The 13,295-nt window shown below is 45.0% G+C and overlaps 1 long non-coding RNA gene across 1 annotated transcript in view; it reads right to left on the bottom strand.

The window, feature by feature from the left end:
• LOC135286341 (uncharacterized) overlaps nt 1-13,295 on the bottom strand; it is a 57,641-nt gene that overhangs the window by 27,096 nt on the left and 17,250 nt on the right. The window lies entirely within an intron of this gene.

Consider the following 13,295-nt stretch of genomic DNA (forward strand, 5'->3'; position numbering starts at 1 on the left):
TCCTGGACTGTGTTGTCTGCGGATGGACAGACAGCAGGACAGAGCTCTTTTTTTTTTCCTTTTTTTTTTTTGTTTGCTTTTAGTTAGTTTTAGCCAGCTGAGGCAAGGAAGTTCCTTGGACTGTGATTTTTTTTTCTTGGACTTGTTCAAGCCTGCTCTGGACTGAACACCCAGAAGAGCACTAGCAGCTCCACCTGTGGCCCCCCTGGCCAGGCCTGGGCCGCGGCGTTTCCAGCACCAGAGAGACTGATCAAAGACTGAGTGAGCCGAGCTGCAACCTGGGGAAGGGACTGTTCTGAGTTTGCCATTTTTTTTCTTGAGGCAGCAAGAAGTTTTACTGTTTAATATTGTTTGGGTTCTATTGTTTAATAAACAGGTTTCTTTCCACTTTTTCTCCAAGGAGATATTTTCTCCCAAACCGGTTGAGGGAGGAGGGGCAATTGAATCTGTTTTTGTAGAGAAGCCCCTTTGGGGGTTACCTCCCAAACTTGCCCTAAACCAGGACAACAGGTATTGATCATTCATTATTATAGATGATCTGCTCATTGCAGCACCAACACATCAAGAGTTGCGAGAGGCTCCTAGTAGCATGATTGTGGAAGTCCAGAATGCTGGGTTGGAAGTTTCCACTTCAAAAATCCAGGAAATCTTGCCATGGAAATACTTGGGATGGAAGATCACAGAACAAACTATATGACCAGAGAAGAAACAAGTCAGGACTCAAATCAATAATCTACAGGATCTACAGCAACTTTTGGGATAGATCAATAGGATCAGGCCGATTTTGGGGATCACAAATGACGAACTTGCATCACTTCTCAATTTTTTGAAAGGAGTGTGATGGAAACTTGACCTTTTTGTTCACCGATACGAAAAAGAACGTGATGTAAATAAGTAATCCGTAAGGCAGTCTGCTTACGAAAACGAAAACCACAAAGGACAAACATTGCTGGGTTCGCTGAACTAATCAAACTACAAGTTGTTCCAAGTACTAGGTTCAAAGGTTCAAGCAGAGGGCATCGAGGAAGACTACCGAAGGCCTTCATCAACGACCCCCTAGCAACTGGGCGAACATGCGCAGAGGGACACGGGAAGTGCTACGTGGCCAGGAAGGAGGAGGGTATAAAAGGAAGAACGGAGCAACCTCGGGGGCGGCAGTTGGTGGAGCGGGGACTCCCCTGCCGCCCAGTGCTGCACTTGCTTTCTCTTTTCTGTATTAATAAATTGGCTATGTAATTGACTCGAATGGCCCTTTGTGCTCATTTATAACAACTTGGTGCCGTGACTCGGATCGGTGGCCGTTGGGGAGCTCTCTCAATACTGGGGAGGCGCCCCTCCAATCCGGAGGCCCCAGGACCTGAAAGGATTCCCCCAGCCCCGACCGACGAACCCCGAAAAGAGGAAAAGAGGAAGCAAAGGGAGGTTACGGGCCCAAGGAGACCCCTTAAAAGATTTGTGCACAAAGTCCGGACGAAGACGCAGGACGCGTAAGTATCACGGGATCCGTTCGGGTGGGGTCGGGATCCCAGAGTGCGACTGTGTGATGTGCATGAGAGGAGGGCTGGCAGCCAGACCCTCTAAGTGAGTGTGGACCCTTAGTAGTGCGGTTCCCACAGACCTGCGAGGGCTTGGGCCACGAACCAGGGGAAGCGAAAGTTGATTGTGTGAAAGAAGGCACTCCGGAAGAATGGGGCAGGGAAAGAGTAAGCCCCCCCCGTCGAGGCAAAACTCCCTCCGATACCCAGGGAAAGTCCTTTAGGATTTATGATAGAAAACTGGCGGCATTTTCCAGGTACAGGGGATAAAGATAAGGCTAAAATGATTCATTACTGTGTGGAAGTATGGGGAGGGAAAGAAATCTCTAAGAGTGTATTCTAGCCCGTATTTGGTTCCTCGGAAGATTGGGTCAGGCAAACTTTAAACATCTGGGTAAATAGTAGAAAACCCCCCTGTACTCAGGAGGAGAGTGATTATGCTAAAATCTGGGTAGAGAGACCCGGGGTGTTTCTCTTTAGACTCTCCGAAACATCAAAGGGAAATAAGAGCAAGAAAAAGGGAAGTAAACCGGAAGACACTTTAGTGCCACCTCCACCCTATGTACCTCCACCCCAAGCACAAGCGGCAGTGGCTCCTCCAAGTGCGCCAGCAGGGACAGATTCGGATTCGGAGGAACCCGAATACACGGGGCCAGTAACTCGAAGTCGAACCAAAACAGGTTTATACCCTTTAAGAGAAATGCCTATGGGAGGACCTCAGGCTGGCATAGGGTTTGTATCAGTGCCCCTAAGCTCAGGAGATGTTAGGGAGTTTAAGAAGGAAATGGGGCACCTTTTGGAGGACCCGCTTGGAGTAGCCGAGCGGGTAGATCAATTCTTAGGGCCCAACATGTACACCTGGGAGGAGTTACAATCTATATTGAATATCTTGTTTACTGCAGAAGAAAAGAATATGATTAGGAGAGAGGGAATGCATATCTGGGACGCGCAACATGCACAAGGGCCAGCTGCAGACACAAAATGGCCCCTGCAAAACCCTAATTGGGACCATCAAAATCCTGCCCATAGGATACACATGCAGGATCTCAGGACCATAATTGTGCAAGGAATTAGGGAATCAGTCCCGCGAGGACAGAACATTAACAAGGCCTTTAATGAAAGGCAAAAGAAAGATGAAACCCCTACTGAACGGTTAGAGAGGTTGAGAAAGAATTTCCAGTTATATTCAGGAATGGACCCAGATAGACAAATGGGACAGGCAGTACTGAAAGTACACTTTGTCTCTAAGTCATGGGAAGATATCAGGAAAAAGATACAGAAACTGGAAGATTGGCAGGACAGAGGATTGGATGAATTGTTGCGGGAGGCCCAGAAGGTGTATGTAAGAAGGGAGGAAGAGCGAGACAAGAGACAAGCTCGGATAATGGTGGCAGCAGTGCGCGAAAGTCAGGAAAAGGATAGGAGACCCGAACAGAGCAAAGGAGAACCGAGGTGGAATGGGCCTCCCCCAGGAGGGTGCAAGAGCCCACGGGATAGACAGGAATTGAAGGTGTGTTTTTACTGCGGAAGGAGAGGACACTTTAAGAGGGAATGTCGAACACGGATTAGGGACGAGAAGGAGTTTAAGGAGGACTAGGGGGGTCAGGGGCTCTATCTCTTGGGGACCCAGAAACATCGAAGAGAGCCCTTGGTAAAATTGAAGGTGGGTCCCCAGGGCCAGGACTTTCCTGGTCGACACTGGAGCTGAAAGGTCCACGCTCCAGTTTTTACCTAAAGGGTGTAGATTATCTAGAGAAACTGCTACAGTAGTGGGAGCGAAAGGGGAACCGTTTGAAGTTAAAATCATAAAAGAGGTAGCAGTAGAATCGGACTCTAAGATGGGCATTGGGGATTTTCTATTAGTACCAGAATCAGATTATAACCTATTAGGTAGAGACATTATTGTAGAATTAGGTATTCAAATTAAGGTGATAGAACAGGAGATTCAGATTAAGTTGTGTCCCTTAAGATTAGAAGATGAGGGAGAAATCAACCCCGAAGTATGGTATAATCCGGACAATGCCGGCAGATTAGAAATTACCCCCTTCAAGGTAACCATTAGAAATCCGGAGATTCCAGTAAGAATAAAACAATACCCGATGTCCTTGGAAGGGAGAAAAGGGTTGAAACCGGAAATCGACCGACTAGTCAGACAAGGGTTATTAGAACCCTGTATGTCCCCTTATAATACTCCGATTTTACCAGTGAAAAAATCAAATGGGTCTTATCGTTTAGTACATGATCTGAGAGAAATAAACAAGAGAACAATAGCTAGGTTTCCAGTGGTAGCTAATCCCTATACAATATTGAGCAAACTGAGTCCGGACAACCACTGGTACAGTGTAATCGACCTGAAGGATGCCTTTTGGGCTTGCCCCTTAGATGAGGCAAGCAGGGATTACTTCGCCTTCGAATGGGAAGACCTGGAGACAGGGAGAAAACAACAGCTTAGATGGACGGTATTACCCCAAGGCTTTACAGAATCTCCTAATTTATTTGGACAAGCTTTGGAACAAATTTTGGAGGATTACCAAACCGAACCTGGGATAACCCTGATACAATATGTAGATGACCTATTGTTAGCAGGGAAGGATGAGGAAGGAGTGAGAAGAGAGAGTATAAAACTCTTGAATTTTCTGGGGCTTAAAGGACTGAAGGTTTCAAGGGCTAAACTACAGTTTGTAGAAGAAGAAGAAGTAAAGTATTTGGGACATTATTTAAGACGAGGTGAAAAAAGGATAGATCCGGAAAGGGTACAAGCTATCCTATCATTACCAACCCCCAGGAATAAGAGACAAGTCAAACAAATTTTAGGTTTAACCGCATATTGTAGACAATGGATAGAGAATTACAGTAGTAAGGCAAGGTTTTTATATCAAAAACTGACTCAGGACGGGTGGATGAAATGGACTCAGGAGGACGCAGAGAACCTGAAGGAACTAAAGGAGAGCCTGGTGCACGCCCCAGTTTTAAGTCTCCCCGACTTGAAAAGACCCTTTTATTTATTCGTTAATATAGAAGGGGGAATTGCCTTTGGAGTACTAACCCAAGAATGAGCAGACAAGAAGAAACCTGTAGCATACTTATCGAAACTTTTGGACCCCGTAAGCAGGAGATGGCCAACGTATCTGCAAATGTTAGCCAAGTGTGCTTTATTAGTTGAAAAAGCTAAGAAAATTACCTTTAACAGCAACTTAAAGGTTTACTCTCCCCATAATATCAGGAGTGTAATGCAGCAAAAAGCAGATAAATGGATATCTGACGCCAGGCTCCTGAAGTATGAGGGGATTTTATTAGAAGCACCAAATTTCACATTAGAAACAACCGCTATTCAAAATCCAGCTACCTTTTTGTTCGGAAATGTAGAAGACACACCTTTAATACATGATTGTTTAATAACCATCGAAGAACAGACCAAGATTAGACCTGACCTAGAAGAAGAAGAATTAGACGAGGGAGAAAGGTTATTTGTAGATGGGTCCTCCCGGGTGGTAGACGGGAAACGCCAATCAGGATACGCAATTATTGAAGGCACAAATCTACAAGTGGTGGAATCAGGGGCCTTAGATAAATCCTGGTCAGCACAGGCCTGTAAGCTATATGCTATCCTAAAGGCTTTGAAGCTCTTAAAAAGGAAAGAGAGAACAATATATACTGATTCTAGATATGGGTTCGGGGTGGTACATACCTTTAGAAAATTATGAGAAGAGAGGAAATTGGTAAATTCACAGGGGAAGGGATTAATTCATCAGCAATTGATAATTGAAGTACTACAAGCCCTGAGAGGACCAAGGAGAATAGCAGTAGTGCACTTGAAAGGCCATCAAACAAGAACAGATCTCAAGACTAGGGGTAACAATGCAGCAGATCAAGAGGCCAAACGAGCAGCAGCTAGAGTAATGCTCCTAAAAGAAAAATCAAGGGAGCAGGATAGGCAAGAAGATCCAACACTGATCTTTACTCCTGAGGAGGAAGACAAACTGAAGAAAATGGGACTGTCTAAACTCAATGGGGAATGGGTAACTCAGGATAAGCGGAAGATACTGCCAAAAGCGATAGCCCAGAGAGTCCTGTATAAACTACACCAAAGTACACATTGGGGAGCACAGGGGTTAGCAGACCATTTCGCAACCCAATATATGACTATAGGACTACATGATATAGCCAAATACATTACCAAAAGCTGCCCAACATGTTTACGGGTCAATCGAAGCAACCTAAGGAAGCTGCCCCCAGGGGTTCGGCCGTTAGCAAAAAGACCATTTTCACGCATACAAATTGACTTCACTGAACTTCCAAAGGTAGGGCGGACACGATACCTCTTGGTAATGGTAGACCATCTTACCCATTACGTAGAAGCATTTCCAACCACCAGGGAAACCGCCCATACCGTGGTAAAAATCTTGTTAGCGGAGATTGTGCCACGATATGGGGTACCTGAAACTATAGACTCAGATAAAAGACCACACTTTACCTCGAAGGTAACCCAAGATCTTGCCAACTCCCTGGGAATAAAGTGGGAGCAGCATACCCCCTACCATCCCCAGAGTTCGGGAAGGGTAGAAAGGATGAACGGGGAAATAAAGAAGCAGTTAACCAAATTAGTATTAGAAACTAAATTGTCATGGGTAAAGTGTATACCACTGGCATTACTAAATATTAAGACGCAACCCCGGGCAGACACAGGGCTATCCCCATTTGAGATGTTATATGGAATGCCCTACAGCCTAGAAAAAGTACAGACAAACCCTAATATCAGTAATAAAAGTTTGAACAGCTATCTGGTCACCTTAGAAAAATACAGGAAGAGACTGTGGGAAAAGGGAATGTGGGTCCAGAGACCTCCTCTAAATCTTGTATTACACCAGGTTCAGCCAGGAGACTGGGTGTTAATCAAAAGCTGGAAAGAAAACCCTTTAGCCCCAAAGTGGGAAGGCCCATATCTCACCCTGCTCACCACAGACACTGCTGTACGGACAGCCGAAAGAGGGTGGACTCACGCCAGCAGAATAAAAGGACCAGTGAACCCTTCCAACTTCCCTGAGCATCCACAGAACCCTCAATGGAGAATAAAAGGACCCCCAGACGGCTTAAAACTAACTTTCACCAAAACCCCAAAAATGGGACATCATCCTGATGACTGAGCAATGGGAAAGACTGGAACGGGCTGACCAAAGGAGAGTCCAACAGAAGCTGTCATTAGTTCTGCAGCCATATCTACTAAGTTTAGCACGCTTCAATTCAGCAGCGCGAGAGGCCATAACGAACCCCCCGGACAACTGGGTTTGGTGGATTGAGACTTATAGACATCAGGAAGAACCTTCGTTCCGACCCCTTAGACGCAGTCCATGTTGTAACTGCGGCAAGGAGTGCTGCGAGGCATGGGTAGCGTTCAAGTGCGGGGGTTGCCATAAAGTGTATTGGACAGTACAAAGGGTATTGAATGAATTGTGGTGTGGGCAATGTCGGAGTAGAGACCTCAGAGAGGGCGACGACAGAGAGGAGTACCCTGTTCTCAATTTAGGGCAGTTTATGAAACCCCAGAACAGTTGTTGCTAGCCTGGGCTCGATGGGAAGTCAAAGGATGGCTGCGTAAGTGTTCAGAGATAGCTCATTCTCTCATAGTGAGTACTAAGTGTTTATATACGGTTCCCTCCCTAAGAACTTCAGTAATAGGACCTGTCCCAGAAGGCAAGACTCCAGAGGACGCTTTAGCGGACCAGGTTGCGAAATTATACTTATAGCTGATTAACTGTAGACTTAGTTGTAAGGAGAAGTGGTGGATTCACTGCCAGAGGGGGAGGGTTCCCCGAGGTGTATGCCCACCCTGTCGGGAATAATACAGGGATCTAACCAACCGGGGTTTTGAAATATAAGGTAGCCACCTGGGAATTAAGAAAAAGACCCCTTGCGTGGCGAAAAATCTACCCTAACGGAATCGATCCAGAGCTTTACTGTTATCACCCTATCGAGCCCTTTATTCTGCCTGCTGTCGATATTTTGTGGACCAAGTGCCGGAAAGAAAGTGAGAAGGAGGAGTTGAACCCATCCCCGAAGAAAATTCTTGCTGCCGAGAAGATGAGTTACCCCGTAGCTCGAAGCAACCGGGTTGACGGGTTAGGCAGAGGAATGATTCATGGGGAAGGGCGACTCTTGCACAGCACCAGAAATAGAGACCACAATATGACGATGGCGAAACTGGGCGAGGGGAATAACAGAGGGGAGAAGACAAAGCAGAGAACTAATAGAATGAACCACTCTGGCAGTGGGTCCTTCCATTTTTCCAGGTGGGGCTGGAGTGTGTGGATAATGCTAATGATGTCTGGGGCAAAAGCCAGCGTATCGCACGAGCCCTTTAAATGGTCTCTAGTTAAATGGGAAGATCAGAGAGTAATCAAGAACCTTACCCAACCAAGAGCCCCAGCCTTTTGTGTTTACTTAACTGAATTGCTCACCATATGGCCCGAAGGAAATGCTCCAACAAGCCCCCATAACCCCCAGAGACGATATAAAACCTTTTACATGTGTCCAGCCTCGAATCCCGGGAAGTCTTATTGTAATTACCCTAGATATAATTACTGTGCATATTGGGGATGTGAGACTATAGCACTAGGATTCTCCCCCGGAGGAGGGCCAAATAGATACTTAAGGGTGAACCGTGGGCCCCCAAGATGTCAAGACCCACGTTATGGGTATGATGGGACAGTACAGGGAGGAAACTCGCGGTGGTGCCAGTACATATGTCTAAATGTAACACAACCTGAGGATTCTAGTTGGCTCATAGGGAAAACATGGGGTCTACAACTCTGGGAACCAGGAAGGGATAGAAGAGGGATGATTTTGATAAAAAAAGAGGCAGCACCAGTAGATAGTCGAGCGGTGGGGCCTAATAGAATAATAACTGGAGAAATACAGAATGCAAACACTTCCGAGGTAAAAAATTCCACCGAGAGATCAAGTGAGTGGCCATTAACTGACCAAACCACCCAAGAGCATAGCATGTTATGGAAAGTAATGCAAGCAGCATTTGGAGTTTTAAACCATACAAACCCAAATTTGACAAAAGAATGTTGGTTGTGCTTTGCTGTTGCTCCCCCCTTCTACGAGGCTATAGGTACTATAGCAGAGCTTCGCAGAATTAATGGATCTAATCCACGAAAATGTTATTGGAAAAAGGGAACAGATAGAACTCCAGGTATATCAGTAGCTCAAGTAACAGGGAAAGGGAAATGTATAGGGAAAGTTCCCGAGGACAAACAACATTTGTGTAACATCACAGCAGACACCGGGAAAGGAAAAGGACAACCCGCTCAATGGCTCCTCCCGGCAGAGAATGCCAAATGGGTGTGTAATACGTTGGGAGTAACTCCATGCATATCCATACCTCATTTTAACGAGTCTTCCGAGTATTGCATACAGGTAGTGATACTCCCCCGGGTTATATATCACCCAAAGGAGTACGTATACAAACATCAGACCGTGTCCGAATATCATTTGATGAAAAGGGAGCCCTTCACAGCCTCAGCTCTCACGCTAGCTATATTGCTAGGGATAAGAGGAGCAGGAGTAGGAACAGGGGCAGCCGCTCTAGTAAACCATCAGAAGGGAATGAGGGACCTAAGAGTGTCAGTAGATGAAGATTTAAGTAGAATTGAAAAGGCCATAGATGGACTAGTAAAATCAGCAAGATCATTATCGGAAGTAGTGCTCCAAAATAGACGAGGGTTAGACTAACTGTTTTTACAACAAGGAGGGCTGTGTGTAGCATTACGAGAGGAATGTTGCACGTATGCAGATCACACTGGAATAGTAATAGATACCATGGCCGAGCTCAGGAAGCAATTGAAAAAACGTAAAAAGGAAAGGGAAGCGCAGCAAAGCTGGTATGACTCATGGTTCAACCACTCTCCTTGGCTCACAACACTCCTGTCCACTATAGCAGGACCCTTAATATTATTTATCCTAACATTAACTTTCGGGCCTTGCATATTCAATAAAATAATTAACATAGTAAAGGGAAGATTAGAAGCTGCCCACCTTATGCTTATTAGAGCAAGGTATGAACCTCTGAATGGTAGGGAAACAGAAGACTATTTAGAGCTCAGTAGAAAAGAGCTTGCCCGGTTTAGTGAACAAAAAGAATGAAATAGAAAAGGGGGGAATTGTGATGGAAACTTGACCTTTTTGTTCACCGATACGAAAAAGAACGTGATGTAAATAAGTAATCCGTAAGGCAGTCTGCTTACGAAAACGAAAACCACAAAAGACAAACATTGCTAGGTTCGCTGAACTAATCATACTACAAGTTGTTCCAAGTACTAGGTTCAAAGGTTCAAGCAAAGGGCATCGAGGAAGACTACCGAAGGCCTTCATCAACGACCACCAGGAGGCAGAAGAAGACCCCCTAGCAACTGGGCGAACATGCGCAGAGGGACACGGGAAGCGCTACGTGGCCAAGAAGGAGGAGGGTATAAAAGGAAGAACAGAGCAACCTCAGGTGGCAGTTGGTGGAGCGGGGACTCCCCTGCCGCCCAGCGCTGCACTTGCTTTCTCTTTTCTGTATTAATAAATTGGCTATGTAATTGACTCGAATGGCCCTTTGTGCTCATTTATAACAAGGAGAATGTGATATCAAATCCCCCTGAGGCTCAAGATGCCCTTGAGAAGATTGCTGAAGCTCTTCAACAGAGACAAGCACATTGTTTTATAATGATGCAACCATTTTTCCTTGCAGTCTTGGGAGAAAAAAATACAATTGTATGGTCTCATATTCCAATGGGATTCCTCAGAAAAGGACCGTTGATGATAAGAGAATGGATTTTTTTACCCTACAGATCTCCCAAAACAATTTTTACCACATTCAAAATGACAGCCCAAATTATAATCAGAGCCAGAGCCAGATTGTTAGTAATGGCAGGCAAAGATTTTGAAACAATCTACCTGTCTTTGAAATAAGAATATTGGACATTGCAAAGATTACTGGATTTGCAAATTGCATTATTAAATTATTCAAATGCTTGTTCAATTCATTTCCCATGACACAAGCTGCTGCAAACAAAACTAAGCTTCAGAGAAAAGTCCATGATAAGTGAAGTACTATTGGATGCAATAACATTATTCACTGACGGTTCAGGAAGAACACATAAATCAGTAATTACTTGGCAGAACGCAACCACAAAAGAGTGGGAATCAGACATTCAAACAATACAGGACTCACCTCAAATGGTAGAATTAGCAGTAGTAGTCAGCGCATTTAAATTGTTTCGAGAACCTCTCAATCTAATTACACATTAAAAACGCTAAGTTTTCCCAGTTGACTGAGATCTTCAACCTCTGGCTGCTTACCGGTACTATCCCAGATGTACTGTGGGACTGCCGGACAGTTTTGATACCCAAGTCTTCCAAGTTGGAGAGACTTGGTGATATCAATAACTAGAGACCCATCACCATTGGTTCCGTGGTGATTAGGTTGTTCTCCAAGATTGCTACTGCGAGACTGTCTAGGGCATGTCCCATTAACCCCTGACAATGGGGCTTTATTTGCGTGTTGGTTTGTGCCGAGAACCTCACGTTATTGCAACTTGTGGTTAAGTGTGCAAAACGGAAGCATAAACTCCTGGGGGTGTTCGTGGACATTGCAAAGGCCTTTGACACTGTATGTCATCAGCATGTAATTGAGGGTCTGGTCCAGAGAGGGGTTGATCTGCATGTGGTGCAGCTGGTAAGGGAAATGTATAAAGACATCAAAATGTACATTTCCATTGGAAGGGAGAGGACAGATCCCATTTGCATTTGCTCTGGTGTCAAGCAAGGCAATCCCATGTCACCTGTACTATTCAATTTGGTGACGGATGCTCTTCTATGGAAACTCAAAAGTGAAGGTGAAGGTTTCCAACATGGGAATTTGAAAATAATGGCCATGGCATTTGCAGACAATTTAGTGCTGCTGAGTGATTCCTGGGATGGTATGAATCATAATATCAGAGTTTTGGAGACCTTCTGTGAACTTACTGGTCTCCGGACTCGGGGAGAAGTGTCTTTTACATCAAGCCTAAAAGGGACTCATCAATGACTGTCCCACTTGGGAGATAAATGGTTCCCCCCTGAAAATGATCCACCCAGGGAGCTCTTGGCACATGGGTTAACCCCTGGACTGGCTTTGCAGATTCAGGTTTATCAGAGAAACTCATGGACTGGTTCAATCAGATTGGGAGTTCACCTCTTAAACCTCTTCAGAAGGTCGATACACTCAGGACTTATACCATCCAGAGACTGGTATATCTGGCTAACCATACCAAAGTGAGCGTGGGCCATCTCGAGTCCCTTAACCTGCTGATTTGAAAGGCAGTTAAGGAATGTCTTCATCTCCCTCCGAGCACATGTGATGCCATCTTGTATTTGAGTTTTAAAGACAGTGGTCTAGGTATTATCAAGTTGGCAGCACTTATTCCAAGTATACAGGTGAGAAGACTCCATAGATTGGCAGAGTCTTCTGATGAGTCTCTAGTGGGTTTTTAAAGAGAGGAACAGCTGGAATTGCTATTTGAAAAGTTGTGGTTGAGAGCAGGCCAAAGAAAAGAGTCCATCCCACCAATTTGGGAACCTATACCAAAGATTGAAGGCGCTGGTGATGAAAGCCAGTCAGAACAGGAGGCACTCGTTCCTAAAGTCTGCTACCCAAGACCTTGTAATTGGCAGAAAATGAAGTTTCAGAAATGGGTAGATTTGGTTGCCCAGGGCCATGGTGTTGAGAACTTTGAGAATGACGATATCAGTAATGCCTGGATTAGGCAGTATAAGGGCATACCTCACCAAAAACTTATAACGGTCCTACAACTGTGAGCCAATGTCTACCTGACAAGAGAATTCCTGTCTAGTGCTAGGCATGAGGATTTTGTTCGATCATGCCGACATTGTGGTGCTGGGTTTGAAACTGTAGCTCACATTGTTGGGAATTGTCCAATCACTCAAGATGCCAGGATCAAAAGACATCTTGAGATCCTTAGCTGTGAAGCTAAGAAGGAGGATTGGACGGTTTTTCAAGAGCCACACCTGAGACATTATGTTAACAAAGTGTTTAAATCAGATTTAATTTTTGTGAAGGATTCTTAAGGTGTTAGTGGTTTATGTCACAGTGAGATAGGAGCACAGTAGCTCCTCATTGAGGGAAGCTGCTGCCAAGAAGGCCAAGAAATATCAGCGCTTTCATTTGCAAATACAACAACTGACTCATGCGGTAAATATTGAATATAGAGGCTTCCCCATGGGGGTCGTAGAAAGTGGTATTGCAAGAACTCTGAGCTGCTTTTGGCCCTCGGTCCCTCTAAAATTAGGCTAGAGAAGACCGCCTGGGCCTTGGCATCCAAAGTACTTGTCACCTTGGTAAATATAGTACATATATTGACTAGCAAAGCTCAATCGATTGTACCTGTTTAGTACTATTGTAGAAATAAACTAGGCCCCTTCCCTTGGCCAATTTAACTGGACAGTGGAATTGGTTTCACGTGGGAGGGGTTCATCCTTCATAACCGTGTCCTTCTAGCCTGTATTTTGGTCTTTCAATTCTAATCTGGACTTCCAGTGGCTGGCCACCTTACTTAACCCAGAAAAGAGACATTTATTATTTATATATGTTTATTGAATAGCCAAATGCCTCGTCATCTAATTAGTGACGTGCATGAATGGATGAACGAGATGCCCACTGTCCCTACCTACTATCCAGTGAAACCACAACCAAGAGAACGGCTTTTCCAGCAGTTT

Source organism: Passer domesticus, chromosome 26 (assembly GCF_036417665.1).
Source record: "Passer domesticus isolate bPasDom1 chromosome 26, bPasDom1.hap1, whole genome shotgun sequence".
NCBI classification, from domain to species: Eukaryota; Metazoa; Chordata; class Aves; order Passeriformes; family Passeridae; genus Passer; species Passer domesticus.